The sequence below is a fragment of the Peromyscus californicus genome, unplaced genomic scaffold (genome assembly GCF_007827085.1).
Source record: "Peromyscus californicus insignis strain IS unplaced genomic scaffold, ASM782708v3 Scaffold_10__1_contigs__length_136768540, whole genome shotgun sequence".
In the NCBI taxonomy this organism is placed as follows: Eukaryota; Metazoa; Chordata; class Mammalia; order Rodentia; family Cricetidae; genus Peromyscus; species Peromyscus californicus.
Window position 1 is genome coordinate 34,928,785 of NW_026294391.1, and position 26,069 is coordinate 34,954,853.

Here is a 26,069-nt window from a genome sequence, read left to right on the forward strand (position 1 = left end):
TTTCATATCTAATTCACCTTTTACCATAACCAAGGAAAACTATAACTATCTAGTCTTCAACTCCATCAAAGACCCCAGAAGGATATAATATTATCTGAGTAAACAGGAAGTGCATTGCAAGTAACTTCCAAAATTCTAGAAATGACAGAAACATCTGGCTGCATGGACAGTCACCCAAAGTTCCTCTGTACCGTTGGGGCATCCATCTTCAGCCTACAGGCCTAGAATATCTGTCATACTTTTCAGTGAAACAGAAAATTTGAAGGACTGTTCTTCCTATTGCAAAGTTCATCAGTCACTTTTCTCTGTGTTCTGCAGAATGCCTGGCAGTTTCTTCTGTGAAGCAGGAACCTGAAGGACCACTGGCAAAGTTCAGTGGTCACCTTTCTATGGGTTCTGCATGTCCAGTTTATATAGCATATTGTCAAGCAGTCCAGGCAAGAGCAGTTTCTTCCCCAAATGGCTAGCCTTTTCCACATTGTAAGCAAACTCTGTAATGAGTTTCTTTGGTGCCCATCACCCTCTTTGAAGCAATTGGTGCTTCCAGGAGCAGGTGTTTCTCACTGTCCAGAAAAGTCTAAGATCTTAAAACATTTAAAATTCCATATTCTGCAGGTCTTTGAAGTGTTTGAAGATTATCTATCTAATTGAAATGTATCTTTGTATACCTTAAATCTTAACTAACATGACTATAAGTTTCATTATCACAGATGACTATTAATCTGTATTTCTTAAATATATATTATAATTTTAAATAAGTTACATGAACATAATACCTTAAACTAGAATAGAAATATACATACAGTATAACAAAATTAACCTTAAAATTGTACTAATAAACCAAAAATCCTACCAATGTAAAGTATTTTGAGATTAACAATTGTTTCTTAAACTAAAGTAGATTTAATAATCTACCTCTTTTTCATCACTTCTATATCATATCCCTCTTTAAATAAAAACAAACATTCATAAACAATATTTTGTGAATTTGGGCGTAGCTTTCTATATTACTTCCTGCTGGATTGGGGGCCCTGGCAATCTTATGAGGATCCTGAGAAAATATAGGATTATGGTCAAGTCCTAATTGGAGTAGTCTGCGAAGCTACATTATCATAGCTAGTTTCCTTGAAGCTGTTCTGGATGTTGGATCATCTGGGCCATTGCTCCCATTGGAGATCTCTCAGAGGATCTTCCTTGATGGAATCATATTAACCTAGAAATAATCCACAGCTTCTCATCTTTTGTGGAAATAAAAGCGGAACCTCTTTTCTAAAGCAACATGTTTTAAGACCCACATTTTGAAGTCAAGGTACTTTTAAGATATATATGTTGGCTTAACTTAACAGCCCCTACAATCAAATGTCTCTCTGCAGTTAAAAATCCCAAGGACAACAGGCTACTTCCAATCTCTTCCTCAGCCTGTTTCCTTACAGCACCCAGTACCACCAGCCCAGGGATAGAAACACCCATAGTGAGATGAACCCTCCTGTATCAATTACTGGTCAAGAAATTGCACAGTAGTCTTCCCCACAGACCAATTTGGTTAAGGCATTTTCTCAGTTGAGATTCCCTCTTCTAGTATGTCTTTAGCTTGGTTGAATTGGCATAAATCTAGCCAGTACACTACAAGGAACATCAAAGGACATGTATGAAGTTGCTTAAGGAAATAGAGTGAGAAAGACAGACAATAATGCAGCCTTACAGATTTTCTAAGCCTTACCACTATTCCCTCCAAAGTTAGATTAGGTACAGCTAAAGTACATATCCCAAGAGGGAGAATAGTTAGATATAGTGTTGTCCTCTTCAGACTATAGCTTTAGTGTGCTGACCACTTACCTATTATCCCAATGAGTCACAGAAGAGTTCATCTCAGTGGGGCCAATCTCTTACCAAACACAGCTAATCCTTCAGCTTCATATGACCAGCATCCCATTGTGCCAGTGAAAAACAGTTCACTCAGTAGCACTAATATTCAGCTCAGTAGCACTAATGACTTGTTAATCATAGCTGATTCATCACCCCAAGAAGATCAGCAACAACAAATTATATTTATTTCATATATTTTTGAGATTTTTTGTTTGTTTTTCGAGACAGGGTTTCTCTGTGTAGCTTTGTGCCTTTCCTGGAACTCACTTGTTAGCCCAGGCTGGCCTCACACTCACAGAGATCCACCTGGCTCTGCCTCCTGAGTGCTGGGATTAAAGGCATGTGCCACCACTGTCCAGCGAGATTATATTTTAATTATAACATTTCTTCCTTCCCGTTCCTCCTTCCAAATCCCTCCCTCCTTCCCATTCCTCCTCCCATACATCCCTCTGTCCTCCTTTAGATTCATGGCCTCTTTCAATAAATTGTTATTATATTACATGTATTTGTCTCTATATATACTTATTTATTATATAACATATATTATGTATAAAGCCCTAATTAAAACCCATTGATTAATATAATGTACTTCTATGTATGTTTTCATGGCCGACAATTTGGTACTGGACAACCAATTGGTATGGTTTTTTTCCCCCTGGGATGGAACACTTCTTCCACTGTCAGCTTACCCAGTTAGCTATACTTTGTGTAGGGTTTGGGTGGTCATGTTGGTGAGGCTTTATATGTGTAGTTTTGATGTTAGTAGGAGACACATTCTCACACCAAAGTCCCCAGTCCTCTGGCTCTTACAATGCTTTGGCCTCCTCTTCTATAATGTTCCCTGAGCCTTAGGTGTAGGAGTGTTTTGTATATCCATTGGGACTGGGTTCCACAATTCTGCATATTGATTGTAGTTTTCTGTAGTAGTCTCCATCTGTCACAAGAGAAGTTTCCTATATGGGGGATAAGGACAACACACATCTATGGATAAAAGGACAGATATTATAGATAGGGATTATGCTGGTTTAGTAATTAATTGCATTTCTTGTTGCCTGTTCTCCTCCAATAACCATAATTTCACCAACACTGGTTAGTTAGCTAGGTTTCCAGTACCAGGCATGGTATCTGTTCTTGTTGAGAGTGATTTAAGTCCAATTTGGGAGCAGCTGGTTACCAACAAAGTATATGTGCCAACTACTGCAAACATAGGGTTTTCATACCATACTGGTCATTGATGTAGTTCATAGGTATCATAGCTGGATAAGACTCTTGATTTCCTCCCTTTTTGGAAGATTACAAGGTACCTTATGGTCCCATGAAAGCAACTACTGGAGGAGGGGGCTGTAGTTGATATATTGTGCACCCCAATAAACTTATCTGGGGGTCAGAGAACAGAACAGCTACTATATTAAACACAGAGGTTAGGCAGTGGTAGCACAAGCCTTTAATCCTAGCATTCCAGAGGAATCTAGTCTGGGTCTCTGAGTTCAAGGCCACACTGGAGAACAGAGCCAGGCATGGTGGCACACACCTTTAATCCCAGCACTTCAGATCTCATGTCTTGCTTGGGGAAGACACACACCTTTAATCCCAGGAAGTGATGGCAGGAAGCAGAAAGGTATATAAGGCATGAGGACCAGGAACTTGAGGCTTTTATCGTTATAAGCTTTGAGGCTTTTAGCAGCAGTTCAGCTGAGATCCATTTGGGTGAGGACTCAGAAGCTTTCAGTCTGAGGATTCATGGAAACAGGATCAGATAAGGAGTTGTTGAGGTGAGGTTAGCTGTGTCTTGTTCTGCTTCTCTGACTTTTCAGAATTCACCCCAAAACCTGGCTTACCAGTTTTCTATTAATAAGACTTTTTAAAATTTGTGTTACAGGGGGCATTTAGGTCAGTTCCAGCACAGAGGTCCCTGGACCTGCTTTGTGAAGTATTTGTTATCTTTAGCCAGACTTACCTTCCACCTCTGGTGAGCAACCAAGGGCAATAGCAATATGCTGTATGTTTTGGGAGTCTCATAGACAACCCTGTCCAAAGAAGGCTTCTTATATATGGCAGTGGAATATATATAAATGAACTTATCTTTCCTAATGGTGCTCCCTTCAAGACACAAAGACCACCTAACAAAAATTCCACTGCCATACAGCATATTGCTATTGCCCTTGGTTGCTCACCAGAGGTGGAAGGTATATATATATATATATATATATATTTTTAAAGAAAATAGTTAATGGCGTGATTCCTTGTGACTTTCTCAGCCATCCATATTGTTATTTTATCTACTTCCCTTCTTATCCTGTATTTATCCCCACCTCCATATTCCATAAAAAGCCTCCATATTCCCATTTCCTCTAGAGATCAGTTGTATCCCCTCCACACTTAATCCTCCTACTGCAGTCTCTCCTGTATCTTTCCATTACTACATAGTCTGTTTCCCTTTCCTTGGGAGTTCCTCTCCATGTCTTAGTCCCTTGCTTTATATATAACATCTATAGTTATATGGATTATAACATGCCTATTAAAGGATTAAAAGCTAACATCAACATATGAGAAATATATATAATATTTGTCTTTTTGTGTCTGAGTTACCTCATTCAGGATGATTTTTTCCAGCTCCATCTTTCACCTGCAAATTTTATGATTTTGTTTTTTTAAAATAACAACTGAATAATATTCCATTATGTAAATGTACCACATTTTCATTATCCATTCATCTGTTGATGGACATTCATGCTGTTTCTTGTTTCTGGCTGTTACTAATAGAGAAGCATAGAACATGGATGAGCAAATGTGTCTATAGTAGGATGCAGAGTCCTTTGAGTATGTACCCAAGACTTGTATAGCTGTGTCTTGAGGTAGCACAATCCCCAGCATCATAGGGAACTACCACATTGATTTCCATAGTGGCTGTACAAGTTTTCACACCCACCAGCAATGGATAAGATTTTACCTTTGGCACATTCTCGCCAGCATACACTGTCATTTGTTTCATTGAACTTGTCCATCCTTCCTGATGTAAGATGAAATCTCAGAGTAGTTTTCATTTACATTTACCTAGTGACTAAGTATGTTGAACATTTAAGTGTTTCTTGGCCATTTATGCTTTATATTTTGAGAACTTTATGTTGTTTTTAAACCCCATTCTTAATTGAACAATTTTTTTGATGTCCAGTTTCTTTTTATATAATTTTTTATTTAAAAAATTTCCTTCCTTTTACATACCAACCCCTGTTCCTCCTCCCTCATCTTCTCCTGCTCCCCACCACCTAGCCCCATCCCACCCTCATCCCTGATAAATGCAATCCACCATACAAACAAACTGAAAGAAATAAAAAACACATGATCATCTCATTGGAAGCAGAAAAGACCTTTGACAAAAATCCAATACCCCTTCATGATAAAAGTCCTGGAGAGATTAGGGATACAAGGGACATATCTCAACATAATAAAGGCTATCTACAACAATCCCACAGGCAACATCAACCACAGAGGAAAGGAACTCAAAGCAATTCCACTGAAATCAGGAACAAGACAAGGATGTACACTCTCTGTATCTATTCAATATAGTACTTGAAGTCTTAGTTAAGAAATAAGACTACCAATGGAGATCAAAGGAATACAAATAGGAAACAAAGAAGTCATAGTATCTTTATTAGGAGATATGATTTTCTACACAGAAGTCCCTAATTATACCAGGAAACATCTATACCTGATAAATACTTTCATGAAAGGATGATACTAAACTAACGCACAAAAATCAGTAATACAAGAGACAAACAGAGTAAAAAATAAATCCTACCTTTCACTAATAGCTTCAAAAAATAAAATGATGTTTCTTGGGATAACTCTAACTAAGCAAGTGAAAGACTTATATAATAAAAACTTTAAGACTTTGAAGTAAGAAATGAAAGAAAATGAAAAGATCTCCTATGCTCACAAATCAGTAGGATTATAATAGTGAAAATGGCCATCCTAAAAAAGGTAATCTGCAGATTCAATGAAATCCCCTTCAAAATTCCAACACAGTGCTTCACAGATCTGGAAAGGACAATTCTCACCTTCATATGTAAACACACACAAAAAAAAACCAACAAAAACAAACAACAACAACAAACAGGATAGATAAAACAGTCCTGAAAAATAAAAGAACTGCTAGAGGTGTCACCATCCATGATTCAATTTTTACTACAGACCTATAGTAAGAAAAACAGCATAAAAATAGATGTATTTATGAACAGAATTAAGTAGAAGACACAAATATAACTCCAGACAATTATGGACACCTGATTTTTGACAAAGAAACAAAAAGTGAGCACTGGGAAAGACAGCATCTTTAACAAATTGTGCTGGTCAAACTGGATGTCTGTGTGTAGAAGAATGCAAATAAATCCATATTTATGATCCTGCAAAAATCTCTACTACAAATGGATCAAGGACCTCAACAAAAGGGCAGGTACTCTGAATCTAATAAAAGGGAAAGTGGAGAATAGTCTTGAACTCATTGGAACAGAAAAAGGCTTTCTGAATAGGTCTGATAGCACAGACACTAAGACTAACAATTAACAAGTGGGAACTCATGAAAATGAAAAGCTGCTGTATGGTAAAGGACATCATCATTTGCACAAAGTGAAAGGATATAGAATGGGGAAAGGTCTTTTGTAATACAAATCTTAAAAGGCCTTATTAATAAAAAACAAACCAGAGCCAGATATTGTGTTGAATTCTCAAAGATCAGAGTAGCAGAACAAGCCACAGCTAACCTCATCTCGACAGCTCCTCATCCGATCCTGATTCCATGAATCCTCAGACTGAAAGCTTCTGAGTCCTCACCCAAATGGATCTCAGCTGAACTGCTGTTTAAAAGCCTAAAAGCTTAAAAGCCTCTAGTTCCTGGTCCTCATGCCTTATATACCTTTCTGCTTGCTGCCATCACTTCCTGGGATTAAAGGTGTGTGTCTTTCTCAAGCAAAGACATAAGATCTGAAGTGTGGGATTAAAGATATGTGCCACCACTGTCTGGCCTCTATGTCTAATCTAGTGGCTGTTCTGCTGTCTGAACCCAGATAACTTTTATTAGGGTACATAATATATTGGGGGGACACAATATATCACCAGAGTCTTTACCAATTTTACATAAGTCATGGGATTAGAATGTATAAAGAACTAAAGAAACAGGACATCAGGGGTATATAAAATTTTGGGGGACACGATATATCACCAGAGTCTTTACCAATTTTACATACAGTCATGGGATTAGAATGTATAAACAACTAAAAAAAACCAGACATCCAGGACACACTGGAGCCGTATGTCTATCCTGCACTGATTGGGAACAGGTAAGAGCCCAATCTCCAGACTGGGCAGCTCAGTTCTCTAGCCCCTAGGCCCTAGGGACACATTCTGTGCCCCTCCTCTCCGCAGCAAGTACAGCCCCAGAGACTGGGCAGCAGCTTCTTCCCCCCCTCGCCATGAAACCAACCATCTCCTGGGACACCAGTGACCACCAGAGCCATAAGCCCACCCTGTACCGATTGGAAACAGGTAAGGCCCTAATCTCCAGACTGGGTAGACCAGGTCTTTAGCCTCTATCCTCCGGGGACACATTCCATGCCCCTCCCCACCAGCCAGTGCAGCGCCACAGACCTGGCAGCTGCTTCTTTCTGCCCCCCTTGCCAAGCCAACCATCTCCTGTGGCACTAGTGACCACCAGAGCCATATACCCAACCTGCAACAATTGGGAACAGTGACTACTGGAGCTATAAGCCCCCTCCTGGACCAATTGGGAAGAACAACCACAGAAGCCAGAGGCCCTACCTGCACCAGTTGGAAGAAGAGTGACTTGGAGCCCCACCTGTTTCGATTAAAGGAAGAAATGTGTAGATGGCAGTGTAAGAAAACGTTAAACAACATAAAGAGCAATACGGTACCATCAGAACCTAATGATCCTACAACAGCAAGACCTGAGCATCCCAGACCAGATGACCCAGAAGAAAATGACCTTGAAAACAACTTTAAGAAGATGGTAGAGGACCTAAAAGAGGAAGTGAAAAATTTGCTTAAAGAAATGGAGGAAAAGACAGAAAATTGGAGGAAATCAAGAAATCTCTTAAAGAAAGTCAAGAAACAAAACAAAACAAACCAAACAGACAAACAAAAAAAAAACCAATCAAACAGGTGAAGAAAACAGTTCAAGACCTGAAAATTGAAATAGAGGCAATAAGGAAAACACAACCTGAGGGAATTTAGGAAAAGGAAAATCTGAGTAAATGAACAGAAACTACAGAGGTGAGCATAACTAACAGGATACAAGAAATGGAAGAGAGAATATCAGGCATTGAGGATATGATAGAGGAAATAGATTCAAAGGAAAATCTGAGTAAATGAACAGAAACTACATATGTGAGCATAACTAACAGGATACAAGAAATGGAAGAGAGAATATCAGGCGTTGAGGACATGATAGAGGAAATAGATTCATTGGTCAAAGAAAATGATAAATCCAACAAATTTTTATTACAAAACATCCAGGAAATCTGGGACACCATAAAAAGACCAAACCTAAGAATAATAGGGATAGAAGAAGGAGAAGAATTCCAGCTCAAAGGCACATAAAATATATTCAACAAAATTATGGAAGAAAACTTTCCCAACCTAAAGAAAGACATGCCTATGAAGGTACAAGAAGCATACAGAACACCAAATAGACTGGACCAAAAATAAAAGTCCTCTCATCACATAGTAGTCAAAACACCAAACATACAGAATAATAAAATAATTTTAAGAGCAGCAAAGGAAAAACGGCTAAGTAACACATAAAGGCAGACCTATCAGAATTACACCTCACTTCGCAATGGCAACTCTGAAAAGAAGAGGTCCTGGACAGATGCTGTGCAGATACTAAGAATCTATGGATGCCAGCCCAGACTACTATACCCAGCAAAGCTTTCAATCACTGTAGATAGAGAAAACAAGATATTTCATGACAAAACCAGATTTAAACAATACATATCCACAAATCCAGTCCTACAGAAATTTTTTAACTATGTTCATATGGAAAAATGGTCCATAATTTTCTTTGATGGGTCTTTGTGTGGTTTAGATATCATGTTAAGTGGGATCTAATAAAAGAATTAAGCAATGTTTCTTCAATTTCTAGTTTGTGGAATAATTTTAAGAGCCATTCTTCTTTGAAAGTGGAAGAATTCTGTGCTAAATCCATTTAGCCTTGAGATGTTTTTTGCTTGGGGGACTTTTAATTACTACTTCTATTTCACTAGGGGTTATGGGTCTATTTAAATTGCTTCTATGATTTTGATTTAATTCTTTTAAAGTTTTATATATCAAACAATTTATCACTGCTAGTATTTTAAGCTGGGGTCCTCCCTGTGGATTCCTGGGAACTTCCCTTGCACCAAGTTTCTCCCTATCCCCATAATGTCTCCCTCTATCAAAATATCTCCCTCATTGCTCTCCCACTCTTCACCTGCTCCAGCTCGACCATTCTATTTCCTCATGCTCCCATCCTCCATTCCCTACTCTCCCTTGCCCCCATACCACCAGTTTACTCATCAGGAGATCTCATCTATTTCCCCTTTCCAGGGCAGTCCATGCATTCCTCTTAGGGTCCTTCTTGTTAACTAGCTTCTCTGGTGCTATGGTTTGTAGTCTGGTTACCTGAGCTGGCCTACTCCTGTGATCAGATTGGTGAATTCCCTAACTGTCATCATAGAGCCTTCATCCCGTAACTAATGGAAATATATGCAGACAGTCATGGCCAAGCACCAGGCTGAGCTCCGGAATTCCAGCCAAAGAGAGATTCCATGAGCAAGGGGCATCAAGACCATGATGGGGAAACTTACAGAGACAACCAAACCAAGCTAGTGGGAACTCATGAACTTTGGACCAACAGCTGTGGAGCCTGCATGGTACTGGACTGGGCCCTATGCATGGGTGAGACAGTTGCGTAGCTTGATCTGTTTTGAGGGGGCCCTGACAGTGGGGATAGAATCTATCCCTGGTGCATGAACTGGCTTTTTGGAGCCCATTGCCTACAGTGGGACACCTTGCATAGCCTTGATGCAGAGTGAGGGGCTTGGACCTGTCTCAGCTGAATGTGCAGGGCTTTGCTGACTCCCCATGGGAGGCCATACCTGCTGTGGGACGTCTTTCTGTGTGCTGTGAATATATGTTGCTCTGATTGGTTGATAAATAAAGCGGCATTGGCCTATGGCAAGGCAGCTTAGAGGCAGACAGAAAATCCAAGCAGGTATGTGGAGAGAAGAAAGGAGAGGAGAGAGAGATACCAGCTGCCACCACAGAAGGAACAGCAAGATGCCAGCAGACTGATAATGCCACAGCCATGTGGCAACTTAAACAAATACATGAGAATGTACAAAAAGAGAGGGCAGAGAGGATCCATAGGAAGGCTGACAAATGGGTCTACCTTTAATTTTTTGATGTAAACATTTAGTGCTATGAACTTCATTCTTAGAACTGCTTTTATTGGGTTTGTTGTGTTTTCATCTTCTTTAAATTCTGAAAAAGTTTTAATTTACTTCCAGATTTCTGTCTTGACTCAACTTTCATTCAGTAGTGAATTGTTCAGCTTCTATGAGGTTGTACACTTTCTGCTGCTTCTATTGGTGTTAATATCTAGCTTTAATCCATGGTAGTCTATTGGTGAAATTATTATGGCCACTCCACGTAGTTAAAAGGGAGGTTTATTTTGTGGGGTAACTTACAAGTGAAGGGATAGTTTACAGGGTCTGGGAAAGGTGTAGCGCAGCTCAGCGGTGTTCTCTGGAGAACTCTGCTCAGTCTACCTCCAGCGTCCAGGGTCCAGGAACCAAGAGAGCCCATGCATCTGGATCTCAGGTCTTCAGCATCCCCACGTCATAGGCGTGACCATTACCAAAGCCTCAATGGGGGTTGGAACTTCCAAGTCAAAGCTGGAATGGCTACCCACTACATCTCCCCCTTTTGTCTAAATAAGAAGGTTCTAACCTAATACAAGACTATATACAAAGGAATGGTTATCAAATATTGTCCAGGAGTAATTAATGAGGGATAATGACCTAGATAAGATGGAACTATAATCAATGTGAACAATATCAAGCAAGAAACACATACTAAAATCCAGAGAAGTCTAGAGTGTGGGTAAATGGCATGTTACAAAGATCATTCCAAAAGGTGTCCTATCCTAAAGAACCTGAAACTCATACTTAATATGTTGTATCTAAGATATTATATATATACTAAGTTGTAACTATAACTGCTAGTCTTCAATCTCATCAAAGACCTGAGAAGGAATATAATGGTACCTGAGAAATGGAAGATGGATTCAAGCAACTTTCAGGAATCTTGCAAGAGTAGACAGAGACAGCTGGCAGCCTGGACAGTCACCTACTGTTTCTCAGCATTGTTGGTTCATTCAAATTGGCTATAGGCCTAGAGTATTTGACAGATCATTTTCAGAAGCAGGAATTCTGAAAGACCATCTTACCCTGTCTTGGCAGAGTTTAGAAGCCACTTTTCTTTGTGTCCCGCTTGTCCAGAAGGACAGCACTTGTATTGTCAGCAGTTGAGGCAAGGGCAGTTCTTTGCCCAATAGGCCATTTTGTGCCAAGAAGACAAACTTCCAAATGGAAATGTCTTAGAAGCCCAACATTCTCTCAGGATCAAATTGTTGCTGCCAGGAGCAATTGTGTCTAACGTCAACAGAATTCTAAGTTATTTAAATGCCATATTCTCTAGGTCTATGAAGTGTTTGAAGATTACCTGTCCATCTGACCTATGTATCTGTAAATCTGGATAACCTAACTAACATAACTATAGAGGTGACAAGCATAGGTTACTATAAATCTATAAGTCTTATCTACCTAAATAACCTAAGGACTAAGGCTTCATGTAAACAAGATAAACAGTCTATAAGCAAATGTACGATAAAGGACGATGACTTCAAGATTGTGACAATACACAAGATACTTATAACAGAGGTAGGAATGTATAGTGAAATATGCATTATGACAATAATCTTAAATATATATCAGTATACAGAATATCTTAAACAGAAGTAGAACATACATACAGTATGACAGATATGAATTTACATTTGTATCAATATACAAATACTTCGAATAAGGGTAAAAATATGTGTACATTATAACAAATATAGTTCTGTATTTGTATCAATATACAAATTATCTTAAACAGGAATATAAAAATAGTTTATATTTGTACCAACATATAAGAATTCATGACAGTGCAAATTACAATGCAAATTATCTAAGGCTGCTATTTTATTAAATTTGTTTACTGGTGTATACAATAATCTACCATAATATCTTATACCTATCCATTCCATTTCTTCTTTTCCTTTTTTTAGACACCTTTTGTTTTCTTAAGGAGAATACTGAGTTTAATAGTTTCTTCCACCCTCAGCCCTATAACCATCATCCATAACCCTGAGAAATATGAAACCTTAGGGAGAAGGGGCGTCATTTTCTTAGACTTGCTTCCTGCTGTTTTGGGGGTGATGGTATCTCTGTTGGATACTGTAAGAAAGCTCAGATAGTTAAATCTCAGTTAGACTAATTGTAGATTCCACAGAAAATTTCAGAGTAATGGCTAAGATTGTCTGAAATTCTGACAAGAAGTATAGTATGATGATGATTACCATGGCATCATTCTGGATTGGGTAGAGTTGTTGTTGTTGGGGCCCCATCTTCCTTCTGGAGAATTTGAAGATAGATATTGGAAAAACTAATTTTTTATCAAAATGGAAAGGTTGGATTTAAAGATGACATGACAGAAAGGATTCTGAGAAATCAAGAGTAAGCATGGAGAGAATTAGTATCTTGAAGACAATGGTCCCTTTTTATTGGTTTCCTTCTGTCCCTCACCAGAGGGCTCTTCTGATATGGGACTGAAGAATCTCTCAACCTTTTCTTTTAGCAATATGCTTAGGTTTAGAAAGGGAGTAGGCCAATTCCATCTCCAAAGCCAGCTTGGTTTATAATTGAATTGGAACCACAACTTTTCTAGATTGATAGAGATATAGATGTTAGAAAGTGAGATTTTACCCTGTGTAGATTGGTACCAATAGATTCTTTCTTTCTACTGTAAACATCCAGATATCCAAGGCCTTATGATTTCTGGAAGATGGGTGTTTCCATTATCCCGGAAAGACAAAAACAGAACCCTACCCCAACCTTTGATTGTTAAATTTTTCTTGCAACTCATAGAGATGTCACATTGGTGGATGAGCATTTACTTCTCATCAAGGGGTTTCTTCTGTTCAAATTGAATTTTTATTAATTTTGTTGGTATCCATAGCTTTTCTTCTGCAGAAACAAAAGCGAAAACCCTTCCCCAACATAGAACATATCCAGGTTTCCATTCTGAAGTCAACACGTCCTTGAAATAAACCGGTTGGTTTAGCTCGGGAGTTTTGTCTGTCATCAAATGTCTCTCTGCAGCTGTTGTTCCTTTCTCATCAGCATTGAGAAAATTCAAGGTTAATAAGGCACTATGCAATCTATTTCTAGGAGTCATTGTTACCTGTTGATGTTTATTTAGCATATCCTTTAAAGTTCGATTGGATCTTCTGTGACTGCTTGGCCTGTGGGCTTGTGTGGTATACCTGTAACATGCTTTATATTGTAATAAGTAAAGAACTGTCTCATTTTATTGGAGACATATGCTGGGGCATTGTCAGTCTTAATTTGTACAGGTATTCCCATGATGGCTATAACTTTTAATAGGTGTGTAATCACAGAATCAGCCTTTTCAGAACTCACAGGAGTTGCCCACTGAAATACTGAATAGGTGTCAGTGGTATGGTGTACATACTTTAATCTTCCAAATTCTGCAAAATGAAACACATCCATCTGCCAAATTTCATTTTTTTGTATACCTTTTGGATTGTCCCCTGCAGGTAATGGAGTTTGGTCATATAAGGAACAAGTAGGACATTTTTTTACAATATCCTTAGCTTGTTGCCAAGTGATGGAGAAAACCTTCTTCAAACCTTTGCTATTTACATGGTGTTTCTTATGAAATTCTGAGGCTTCTAGCACATTACCTATTAGTAACTGATCAATCTCATTATTACCTTGTGCTAGAGGTCCTGGCAGACCAGTATGGGATCTGATATGTGTTATATATATATATATATATATATATATATATATATATATATATATATATATATATAATGTTCCCTTTTTCTGATGATTTCTTGCAATTGTATGAATAATGAAGTTAATTCTGTATTATCAGGAATAAATTCAGCAGTTTCAATATATAAAACAACTCTCTCTGCATATTGAGAGTCAGTGACTATATTGAGGGATTCTGCAAAGTCCATTAGTACCATAAGAATGGCATACAGTTCTGCCTTTTGTATAGAGCTGTATGGACTTTGTACCACTTTACTTAAGTCTCCTGATTTGTATCCTGCTTTCCCTGATTTATTTGCATCAGTACAGAATGTGAGGACTCCAGAATTTGGCTTTTGTTGTACAATGTGAGGAAGGACCCATTCAGTCTTCTTTATGAATTCTGTTCTCTTGCTTTTGGGATAATGGTTATTAATCTCTCCCAAAAAGTTACTGCAGGCTCTCTGCCAGTATTCATTATCTTTCCATAGTGATGAAATTTCCTCATTAGTTAAAGGTACTACAATTTCTGCTGGGTCCATTCCTGTCAACTGGCGAAGTCTTAGTTTACCTTTTTGAATCAAATCAGAGATCTTTTCTATATAAGTCTTTAATTTCTTATTTGGTTTACATGGTAGGAATATCCATTCCAATATAATATCTTCCCTCTGCATCAAAATACCTATGGGGGAAGGTCTGGAGGGGAATATGAGAAGAATACATTTAAGTTCTGGATCCACACAATCCACATGTGCTTCTCAAATTGTCTTTTCTACTAGAGCCAATTCCTTCTCAGCCTCGGCTGATAATTCTCTTGAACTATTTAATTTTTTGTCCCCTTCAAGCATATTAGCCAAATTTTGTAGTCCATCTTCTGGTATTCCCATGATACCCAGTAAGTTGGAAATGCTTCCTAACAACTTTTGAAAATCAATGAGTCTTCAATCAATCTCTCCTTAGTTGTACCTTTTGGGGTCTAATTTTTTGTAGCTCTATCTTATATCCTAAGTAATTAATAGAATCCCCTCTTTTTATTTTTCAGGAGCAATTTGTAGTCCCCAGCGAGGCAAAACTTTTTTTTTACTTCTTCAAACATGCTTTCTAACGTGTCTAACTTTGGATCAGCTAATAGGATATCATCCATATAGTGATAAATTATGGATTGTGGAAACTTTACACAAATTATCTCCAATGGTTTTTGCGCAAAGCATTGGCACAAGGTAGGGCTGTTTAACATTCCCTGTGGGAGGACCTTCCACTGATATCTCTTGACTGGCTGGGAATTGTTATAATTAGATACTGTGAAGGCAAATTTTCTATATAATTTTCTTGTCAGGGTATGGTAAAGAAACAATCTTTTAAGTCAATAACTATTATAGGCCATTCTTTGGGTAGCAGAGAGGGCAAGGGCATCCCAGTCTGTAGGGAGCCCATTGGCTGAATTACTTTATTAATAGCTCTCAGATCTGTCAGCATTCTCCAATTACCAGACCTTTTTGAAATAACAAATACAGGAGAATTCCAAGGGCTAGTAGATTCTTCAATGTGTTGAGCATTTAACTGCTCTTGAACCAGCTGTTCTAAAGCTTGTAGCTTCTCTTTTGTCAAAGGCCATTGTCCAACCCAGACTAGTTTATTAGTTAGCCATTTTCAAGGTAAGGCAGTTGGTACTTCTGAGAGTTCAACAGCAGTTGTGCTCTGTTTGTGTACAGCCTGAATGGTTGGTGACTGTTTTTTATAGCATGTTATGATATTATTCCTAGAAACATGCATTGATCTGTATTCCTTTTCTGAGTGTAGGAATTTTAATCTGGGTATTCCACTGTTGTAACAGATCTTGGCCCCAAAAATAACTGCTACATTTGCTACGTATGGCTTCAGCCTTCCTCTCTGTCCTTCTGGCCCTATGCATTCAACCCATCTTGAACTCTGTTTTATCTGAGATAGGGTTCCAATCCCTAGAAGTTAGACATCTCCCTCTTGAAGAGGCCAGTTCGGATACCATGATTTTGGTGTAATTATAGTCACATCTGCACCTGTGTCTACCAGGCCCTACAGAACAAGGTCATTAATTCAAATTCTAAGCTTTGGTCTTTGTTCATTTATGGAAGTCTGCCAAAATATTTGTTTTATTGTGTTCTTTATAAACTGTGATTCATCTATCAGAGCTGTTTTATCATCCATTGCAGTATTGATTTTTACATTAGGCATTGGTTTATTCAGTTGTCCTGGAGAGGAATTTCTTCCACAGTGGCTGGGAATGTTCATACCACATTTGATTTGGGGGCCTGCAAGAGGCCCCCTGAGGCATTTCCTGCCAGTAAAGGGTTGCCTTGTATATCTATTTTTGATCTACACTCACTGGTTCAATGTTGGCCTTTGCCACATCTTCTACATAATCTAGGAGGTGGTTGGGTTCTCCTGTTTAGGCTATTCCTAGAAGAAGTATTACTTCTAGGAGTACCCCATGTACAGTTTTTACTTATATGACCTGGCGTAATACATTTAAAACATTTAGTACCATGGGGGCTTCTTTCACCTCTGGGATTTGTCTCTCCTATCCAAGCCTCATTACTGTAGTTAAGAGACTCAACACCATTAGTATACTGAATCCATTCTTCCAAAGGAGCTGATCTGATCTTTAATGGTGTAAGTATTCTTTTGCATTCTGCATTAGCATTGTCAAATGCCAAGGACTCAGTTAATATTTTTCTTAATTCTTTATCTGACACAGCTTTTGTCATAGCTGTGTTCAGCCTTTGTAAAAAATCAGTGAAGGGTTCATGCAGTCCCTGAAATATCTTTGTGTATATCTCAGTTGGTTTTCCAGGTTCTGGAATTTTTTCCCAAGCATTTATGCTGTGCAGCATAAGGATATTGTATGCTCATCATAAGGGGCTTGTACATTCCTGTCAGCAAAACATCCCTCACCAAGAATTTGATCTTGGGAGATCACAAAACCTCTGAGTTTACCTCGTTGTTCTAAATTTCTTGCCTCTTCTCTCAACTAGCTTTTCCACTGTAACAGCTGTAATTAACTGATGCCAGTCATCTGGAATGATTCTATGTGAGGTAGACCACAAATTTAACATCTGTCTTACATATGTGGAGTGTATCCCATATGTACCTACTGTTTACTTTATATTTTTAAAGTCCCTTGTTGAAATTGTTTGTAATGTATATGTCATATATGGCTCGGGGTGTATGTCATCTGCTGGCTTCTCATGGATGATAACAGGATAAGCCATTGTATGAGAGCCATTTGGAGATGTTACAACCTGTATGGTCTTGCCCTTCTGCTTATTAGGTCCCTTGTCATGTTTATTGAGAGTTTCCTCCAGGGCTTGCAAATGAGCACCTAGGGTCTGTTATAGGGAGTAAACCTCATCTCTTGCAAGAGATTCCAGATTTCTCATGGAATCATGGAAGTTTTTATGTTCTTCTGAAACACATGATTCCATGGACCTTATCTTATCAATTAATGATAATCTTTCTTCCTTATATAGTGTCTGATTAGCCACAACTTCACTCTGGAGAGTTAGTGTCTATCCATTAAATATTCATATTTATTATCAATAAAATCAATTTTGGGTACAAGCCTGTTTTGTAAATCCTGATTAGCCAATTCCAGAGAAAGAATCTTTTTCGGTAAGCCTTCATTGCTATTTTTTAAAGTCTGTAAATTCTGGTTAGCAGATTCCAGAGAGAGAATCTTTTTCTGTAAGTTTTCATTGCTATTTTTTAAAGCCTGTAAATCCTGGTTAGCAGACTCCAGAGAGAGAATCTTTTCCTGTAAGCTTTCATTGCTATTTTTTAAAGCCTGTATCAGTCCCCAAAATGACTCATCTTTGTTCTTATTATTAAACCAGTATTTGAACACTGTGTGAATTATTATGATGAATGGCAAAGTGGTACAGGCCAGATACGCCCAAGGAAGGTCATATATTTCCAGGAAAATGTCATTCATCATACAGGCAAAAGGGTTTTTAAATTCTTGTGAGGTAATGTTGTCAGCCATATTACAAGAATTATTCAAAATTTGTTAGTCAGTTTTAAGGTGTAAAATTATCAAGTACTTTTATTTAAAATAAAATGCTGGTTAGCCTATCTTACCTTTCTGTGGTTTTGGGGTGGTGTAGTAGCACTTTTCAGCCAGCAGGAGGTGTTGGTATAGCTCCAAAGCAGGTCCTGTTGAATGCCTTGGCTGGCGGCAGAGTGAGCACAAGCAGTAGGCAGTTCTTCCAGTGACTCCCTGGAGCTTCAGGACATGGAGAGTTCCAGGCTGCTCTAAGCCCCTCTCTGCCTCTACAGACAATAGGTCTGCCAGCAGGCACATCTCCAAGCCCTCTCTGTGCCTCTGTAGGATGCCGCTGCTGACAGTGGCATGTCTATTTTAACTAGGTGAAACTGTGGAAGCCTCAGGCTAAGGCAGGGGGCCGGCACTCAGGGAGGAGGGGGAACACCTCACTCACAGCGGTTTTGCTGGTCTGGGGGCTAAACTTGCCATGGAACTGAGACCGGATTAGCTCCTTTTCAGGAATGGAACCATGTAGGCTTTTCCTCATTTTTATGGAGCTCTGCAGGCAGTACCCTGCAGCTTCAAGTGCCCACCAGCCAGGGAGGAAGCTGAGGGTGGGAGCCACCCAGGCCTTTGGAATTTGCCCCATGTGAGTGCCAGATATTGGTGAAATTATTATGGCCACTCCATATAGTTAAAAGGGAGGTTTATTTAGTGGGGTAACTTACCAGTGAATGGATAGTTTACAGGGTCTGGGAAAGGTGTAGCACAGTCTGGCAGTGTTCTCAGGAGAACTCTGCTTGCTCTACCTCCAGTGTCCAGGGTCCAGGAACCAAGAGAGCCCGCACATCTGGATCTCAGGTCTTCAGCATCCTCTCTCAGCCCTGCCTTGTATGTGTGACCATTACTGAAGCCTCAATGGGGGTTGGAACTTCCAGGTCAAAGCTGGAATGGCTACTCACTACAGTAGTCAAATAGGATATGTATATACCCTGAATATATAACTGTTGAACTTGTTTTGTGTCTTAATATGTGGTCAGTTTTGGAGAAATTCCATGAGCTACTGAGAAGATATATTCTTATGTGTCTTTGTGGAATGTTTTGTATATGTCTGCTAGGTATGCTTGATTTATGACATTATTTAAGTGTAGTGTTTTCCTGCTTAGATTTTGTCTGTATAACTTGCCTACTATTGAAGGAGAAGCATTAAAATCTCTCACTATTACTGTCTATAGGTTAACACATGACTTCAACTGTAGTAGTATTTCTTTTATGAATTTTGGTTTGCTTGGTTTTGGTGTAAGCATATTTAAAATTGTAATATTCTCTTGGTGGATTTTTCTTTTAATGACCATGGAGTGTCATTCCCTATTTCCTCTGAAGTGGTGGTTTGAAGTCTATTTTGTGAGATATTAAAATGTCAAATGGAACTAATAAGCAAGCAGGTGTATCCACACTCATTTCTGACATGATAAACTTCTAACCAAAAATTACTAAGAAAAAATAAAGAATGTCATTTCATACTTGTCAATGGAGCAATCCATCAAGAGAATACTACAATTCTAAACATTTATGCAACAAATGCAGGCACATAAATTTTCATAAAACAAATACTACTAGATGTAATGTCACAGATTACTCCCAACATAGTCGTAGTGAGTGACTTCAACACCCCACTCTTACTAACAGATAGGTAATCCAGACAAATTCACATTGAGAAACACTGAAGTTAAATGACATTCAAATCAAACAAACCTAACAGATACATACCTACAGAACATTTCTTCTAAGTACTAAGGAATTCACATTTTTTCTTGTAGGCAATCAATATGGAGGTTTCTCAAAAAATTGGGACTCAATCTACCTCAAGACCCAGCTATATCATTCTTGGGCATATACCCAAAGGATGCTCGATTATTCCATAAGGACACTTGATCAACTATGTTTGTAGCAGCATTATTTGTAATAGCCATCACCTGTAAACAACTTAGATGCCCCTCAACTGAAGAATATGTAATTGTGATTTTCCTTGGGCCACCAACCAGCTCTCAAATAAAAATATGGAGACTTATTATTAATTATGAATTCTCAGCTTAGGCTTGTCACACTAACTCTTTTAACTTAATTTAACCTGTTTCTATTCATTGATGTTCTGCCTGAGGGCTTTTTAACTTTTCTCTCATTCTGTATGTCCTACTTCCTGCTTCTTCTATGTCTGTCTGTCTGGTTCCTGGAAGCTCCCTGGCATCTATTTTTCTTTCTTCCTCCTCTCCAAGCCTAAATTCCTCCTCCTGCTTACTCTTTCTGCCTGGAAGTCCTGCCTATACTTCCTCCCTTGCTTTTGGCTGTTCATCTTTTTATTGGACCAATCAGATGCAAGGTAAAACAGCAACACATCTTTACATAGCTAAACACATATTCCACAACATGAACAAACACAACACATCTTTACATAGTTGATCAAATATTCTGCAACAAGAATGGATAAAGAAAATGTGGTACATTTACACAATGAAGTATCACTCAGTTGTTAAAAACAATGATATCAGGAAATTTGAAGGCAAATGAATGGAACTAGAAAAGATCATCCTGAGTGATGTAACCCAGACTCAGAATGCCAAACATAGTATGTACTCACTCATAAGTGGATAGTAGCTGTAAAGCAAAGGATAACCATGCTAAAATCCACAGCCCCAGAGAAGCTAGGTAACGAGGAGGGCCCAAAGGGGATGGGGATGCATGGATTTCCCTGGAAAGGTGAACTAGAACAGATCTCCTGGGTAAACTGGGGCCTGCCAGGGATGGGAACATGAAGGATTGGGTTGGTGGGTGGAGGGGGAGAATAATGAAAGAGATGTTTTGATGGGAGGCATTTTGGTGTCAAGTAGAAACCTGGTACAAGACAAACTCCTATAAATCTACAAGGATGATCCAAGCTCCTAGAAATAATGGATACGTAGCCTGAACTGGCCTTCTCCTGTAATCAGATTGGTAACTACCCCAATTGTTATAAGAGAGCCTTCATCCAGTGACTGATAGAAACAGATGCAGAGATCCACAGTCAAACACTGGGCAGAGCTTGGGGAATCCTGCTGAAGAGAGGGAGGAAGGATTGTAGGAGCCAGAGGAGTCAAGGTCGTTATAAGGGAACCCACAGAAGCAACTGGCCTGCTCATGGGAGTGCTGCAGAAGGAGGTGGCACATTTGCAGGAGCTGCTGATGGCTCAGGGACTCTCAGCCTCTGCTCTAGGAGGTCTAATGGTAAAAGAGGGCAGTCCTGGAGGTGCTCTGTTGGCTGCATCATCTCCTCCCACCCCAGCTTTACCCTAGTCTCCTCCTCCACACAATGGGGAGCTGGAGCACTCCTTTTCCCCCAGTGCTGAGCCCCAGATTGGGCCTGAGGAGGCCATAGAGAGGCTGTTGGAGATGGAGAAGATTATTGCCGAGCTGAATGAGACTTGGGAGGAGAAGCTTCATAAGACAGAAGCCTTGAGAATGGAGAGAGAAGCATTGCTGGCTAAGATGGGTGTGGCTGTCCGAGAGGATGGTGGTACTGTCGAAGACTCCCCACCTGGTAAATCTGAATGAGGACCCCTTGATGTCTGAGTGTATTCTCTACCACATCAAAGATGGTGTCACCAGTGTTGGCTAGGTAGATGTGGACATCAAATTGACTGGACAGTTCATCAGGGAGTAACACTGTCTCTTCCGAAGCATCCCCCAGCCTGATGGAAAAGTGATGGTCACATTGGAGCCTTGTGAAAGAGCTGAGACCTATGTCAATGGGAAGCTTGTGACAGAGCCGCTGGTGCTGAAGTCAGGAAACAGGATCATAATGGGCCGGATGGTGGGAGAAAATTGATGCTGTTCTGACTGGTGCCTCCAATGCTATGGAGACCTGGGTAGGGATTTGTCCCTGTAACTTATAGGATTAGAAGCTTCTTGGTCTGCACTCAGATATAGTTTATCCTTCTCAGATCTCTGACAGTACTGATGGCCAGGCTAGCTCTAACTTTGTCAGCATGGCAGCATCACACAACCAGTTCTTTCTGCAAGGCTATAGCTGGCTTGTTAGCTTACTTTTAAGAAAATGTTCTAAGATATAAAAGTTTCAATAAGTCATAAAGGTTCAGATATGAGTCTAAAATGAGATATGTTTCAGATTACTCTCCTGTTCTATGGTTCAGAGCTTAACATTTAGAAGTCCTGATGAGCTGGTACAGCAATGACTACTTACTGTTCAGTCACAAGCTCAACATTTTGGATTTATTTTAGATGTCATCTAAATATGTCTAAATGTAAACCTAAAAGTGCTTCTCATCGGGCCAAAAATCTCTGTCCAATTTATACCTGGCTTTCTGGACAGAAGGGAAATGCACAAGCTTTTAACCCAAATCTGTAGTTCTTGTTGGGACTCAAAGGTATGAGTCCACTTCTGCTGTTTTACAGATACCCATTTCCTGCTTTGTCTACAATATGGATTTCAGTACAGATTGGTAATACTAATGTGTCTAAAACTTTTATGTCATTGTGTAAGTAGGCCTCAAAGGATCAAAAGAGTCATAAAACCGAGACCCACTTCACAGAGGTCAAAAGGACCCCAGATAAGTATTCCTAAAGTTCATAAATTTTAACTTCTGTTCCTAGTTTAAATTTGTCTCAACAGATTTCCACTTGGCTGGCAGTCACCTCCAAGCTTCAGTTGCTGACTACACTGCTCCAGATGACTGTGAGCTCCGGACTTGCTAAAGGCTAACGTGGACCAGCCCAGCTAACATGATTCTTCCCTGTCCCTATGGGGCCAGATAGCTACATGCTTCTGACAAATGCCCCTTGCCCAGTCTTTGGCCAGCTTTTCAGCCTTCTGGGGGCCACCAACAACTGCACCATAATGGCAGCTCTAAGCAGTTCCAGAAGAGAATACATTGTCCCATGTTCCCTCTTCAGATAAGGCTGAAATGCTGGGTCAAAAAAAAACCCAAAAAACAAAACAAAACAAAAAACCAAAAAAAAAAAAAACCCAACTCCCTGACATAGAGGCAAAATGGCCATTATTAACTAATTTCTAGTCTAATAGGGCCTGCTGTGATTCTTATTATCTTACTCATCTTTGGGCCCTGTATCCTTAACAGACTAGTACAATTTATGAAACAGAGGCTAGGCACCATACAACTCATGGTGTATGACAGGGTTATACTCAAGTCAGGACCACCAAATATGAGTCATATGCAGACCCCGGAGTGAGAACATGGGAATCTCTTGAATTAGAACAAGTTAGGGGCCCATGATTGAGCCCCTCTAGGGCCAATGAAAGGGGGGAATGAAAGACCCCCACCAAAGGCCCAGACATAGTTCCCCTCAAAACCCAAAAGAGCTGAGGGAAGAGATATCTTAAAATAAACAGAACTGAGTCAGTTCCCCCTTCCTGGAGAGGGTAAAGTCAGGTGTTTTCAAAAGAACAAAGTCAGGATGTCTGGTGGTGACTGATTAACCATGAAATGTCCCTCTCTGGAGATAACATGACCAGACCCCGGAGATGGGTTGTAAAACTCCTGACAGGGCAAACAGATAAGCTGAAATAAGACAAAGTCCAGGCCCAGGAAAAACTGGACCAATCAAGGATGGACCTGCACTAACCCCCTCCCCTCTAAGAAATTTTGTGGGTTTTGCCTATGAAAACTAACTTCCCCAAGAAAGAGCAACTCCTCCCTGCCTCACTGCGCTGAGGCCAGTGAATGCTTGAGATGAGTTCCCTGCCTCTACTTGTAATGGAAATAAACCTTGCTTTTGCATTCTGGTATGCTCGTCCTGGGTGGTCTCTCTGGGGGTCACGATCTGGGCACAACAAGGAGAAGGAGGAGAGAACCAGGGAGAAAGAGAGGGACATACCCGGGACCAGAAGCTAGGCAGCTGCCAGCCAGTCAGACACAAGAAGCAGTGAAAGTAAGATGTCCAGAAAGAAAAAATGGTAAAAAGCCCTGAGGCAAAATGTAGATGAAGAGAAAGAGGTTAAGTTCTAAGAGTTAACAAGTGAGCCTAAGCTAAGGCTGAGCAATCATAACTAATAATAAGTCTCTGTGTCATGATTTGTAAGCTGGTTGGTGGCCCAAAGAAAAAGCTTGTTACAGATATGACCATGTTTTTTGTTTGGAGGAATTTGGACTTTGGTACTTTGGGTTAGGAAAGCAGTGGAATGCTTTAAGCACTGCTTAATGGGCCATGCCAGTAGGAATATGGAAGACAATGGTGCTGATAATGACTTGAGCTGTCAGGGGCTGGCTCAAGAGGTTTCAGAGGAGAAAACTTTTAATATGTTGCCTAGAAATTGTTCTTGTGATATTTTGATAAAGAATGTGCTGCTTTTTGCCCTTGTGCAAAAAGTTTGCCTGAGGCTAAAGTGAGAATTTTGTCTTAATTTCACTGACAGAGGAAATCTCACAACAGCCTAGTATAGACTCTGTTTTGTGGTTACTAGTCTTAACTCTAATGAATGTATGTAAGGAAAAGGAGCCAGCTGAGCAAGGAAAAATATTTGAGAAAGGGGAACCAGCAAATAGAATGGAGCTAAGTTTTGTATTCAAGGAGATAAACAGATTAAGAAATGGAATAAAGGGAGTGGTGACCCCACAGCAAGATTCCACCCAGCTAAGTTTCCAACTGGTGAAAAGGAATTAAAGAAAAGCTTAGAGACAGATGTGGTGGTACATGCCTTTAATCTCAGCACTGGGAAGGCAGAGGCTGATGGATCTCTGAGTTTGAGGTCAGCCTGGTCTACAGAGCAAGTTTCAGGACAGCCAAGCTTAGGCAGTGAAGGACAGAAAGCTGGTGAAGTTGTAATTGAATGAGGGGGCCATGTTCCAGCCGCAGCTAGCAGCAGCAGAACTTGGCAGTTTCAGCCACTGGTTCTAGCTTTAGAGTCAAGCATAAAAGAAAGGTATTAAAGAACATTCATCCATGGCTAAGGAAAGCTGCTGAGGCCAGGTATGTGCCAAGGATGTCCTTGAATGGAGGCCTAAAGAGGCCATTGCATGAAGCTGTGATGTTAAAACCGAGATTGCCTTGGAGCCCCCAAGATGTTAGAGATGCTGTAGTTGTGGGATACCTGCTGAGGAAAGCTGCTAACAGGGAGTGGAAACAGCCAAAGAGAAAGAAGTGTGTTGCAGTCAACAGAGCTGAAAGGAAATGGAGATCTGAAGAGTGTTTTGACATCAGACATAATGATGAGTTTGGAGTTTGCCCAGCTGGTTTTCAGTCTTGCTTTGCTCCAGTATTTCCTCTCTGTAGCATGAATATTAAAAGGTCTTATTAATAAAACCAAACCCAGAACAGGTATTGGGGTGGACGCTGAAAGATCAGAGAAACAGAACCAGCCACAGCTAACCTCACCTCACCTCACCAATTCCTCAGCTGATTTTGTTTCCTCAAACTGGGAGACTCTGTGTCCTCATCTAAACGGATCTCAGCTGAACTGCTGCTCAAAAGCCTAAAAGCTTAACCAGGCTCCAGTTCCTGGTCTTCACACCTTATATACCCTTCTACTTCCTGCCATCACTTCCCTGGGATTAAAGGCATGTGTCACCATGCCTGGCTGTTCCCAGTGTGGCCTTGAACTCACAGATATCCGGATGGATCTCTACCTCCAGAATGCTAGGATTAAAGGTGTGTGTGCCACCATTTTCTGGCCTCTATGTCTATCTAGTGGCTGTTCTGTCCTCTGACCCCAGATGAGTTTATTAGGATGCACAATATATTGGGGAACACAATATCACCACACCTCTCTATGCTCCCTTCCCTTCCCTACATTTTGGAATGGTTACGTATATCCTGTGCCATTATATGATAGATGTGATCTACTCTTTGATTTTGATTTTACAGGGGATTGCAGTTAAGTGATTGCATGAATCTCAGAAGAGACTTTGGATTTTAGACTTTTAAATAAGTTTGAGACGGTTATATGAGACTATGGGGACTTTTGAAGTTGGACTGAATGAATTTTTGCATTATACATCTGCAAGTCTTTGGGGACA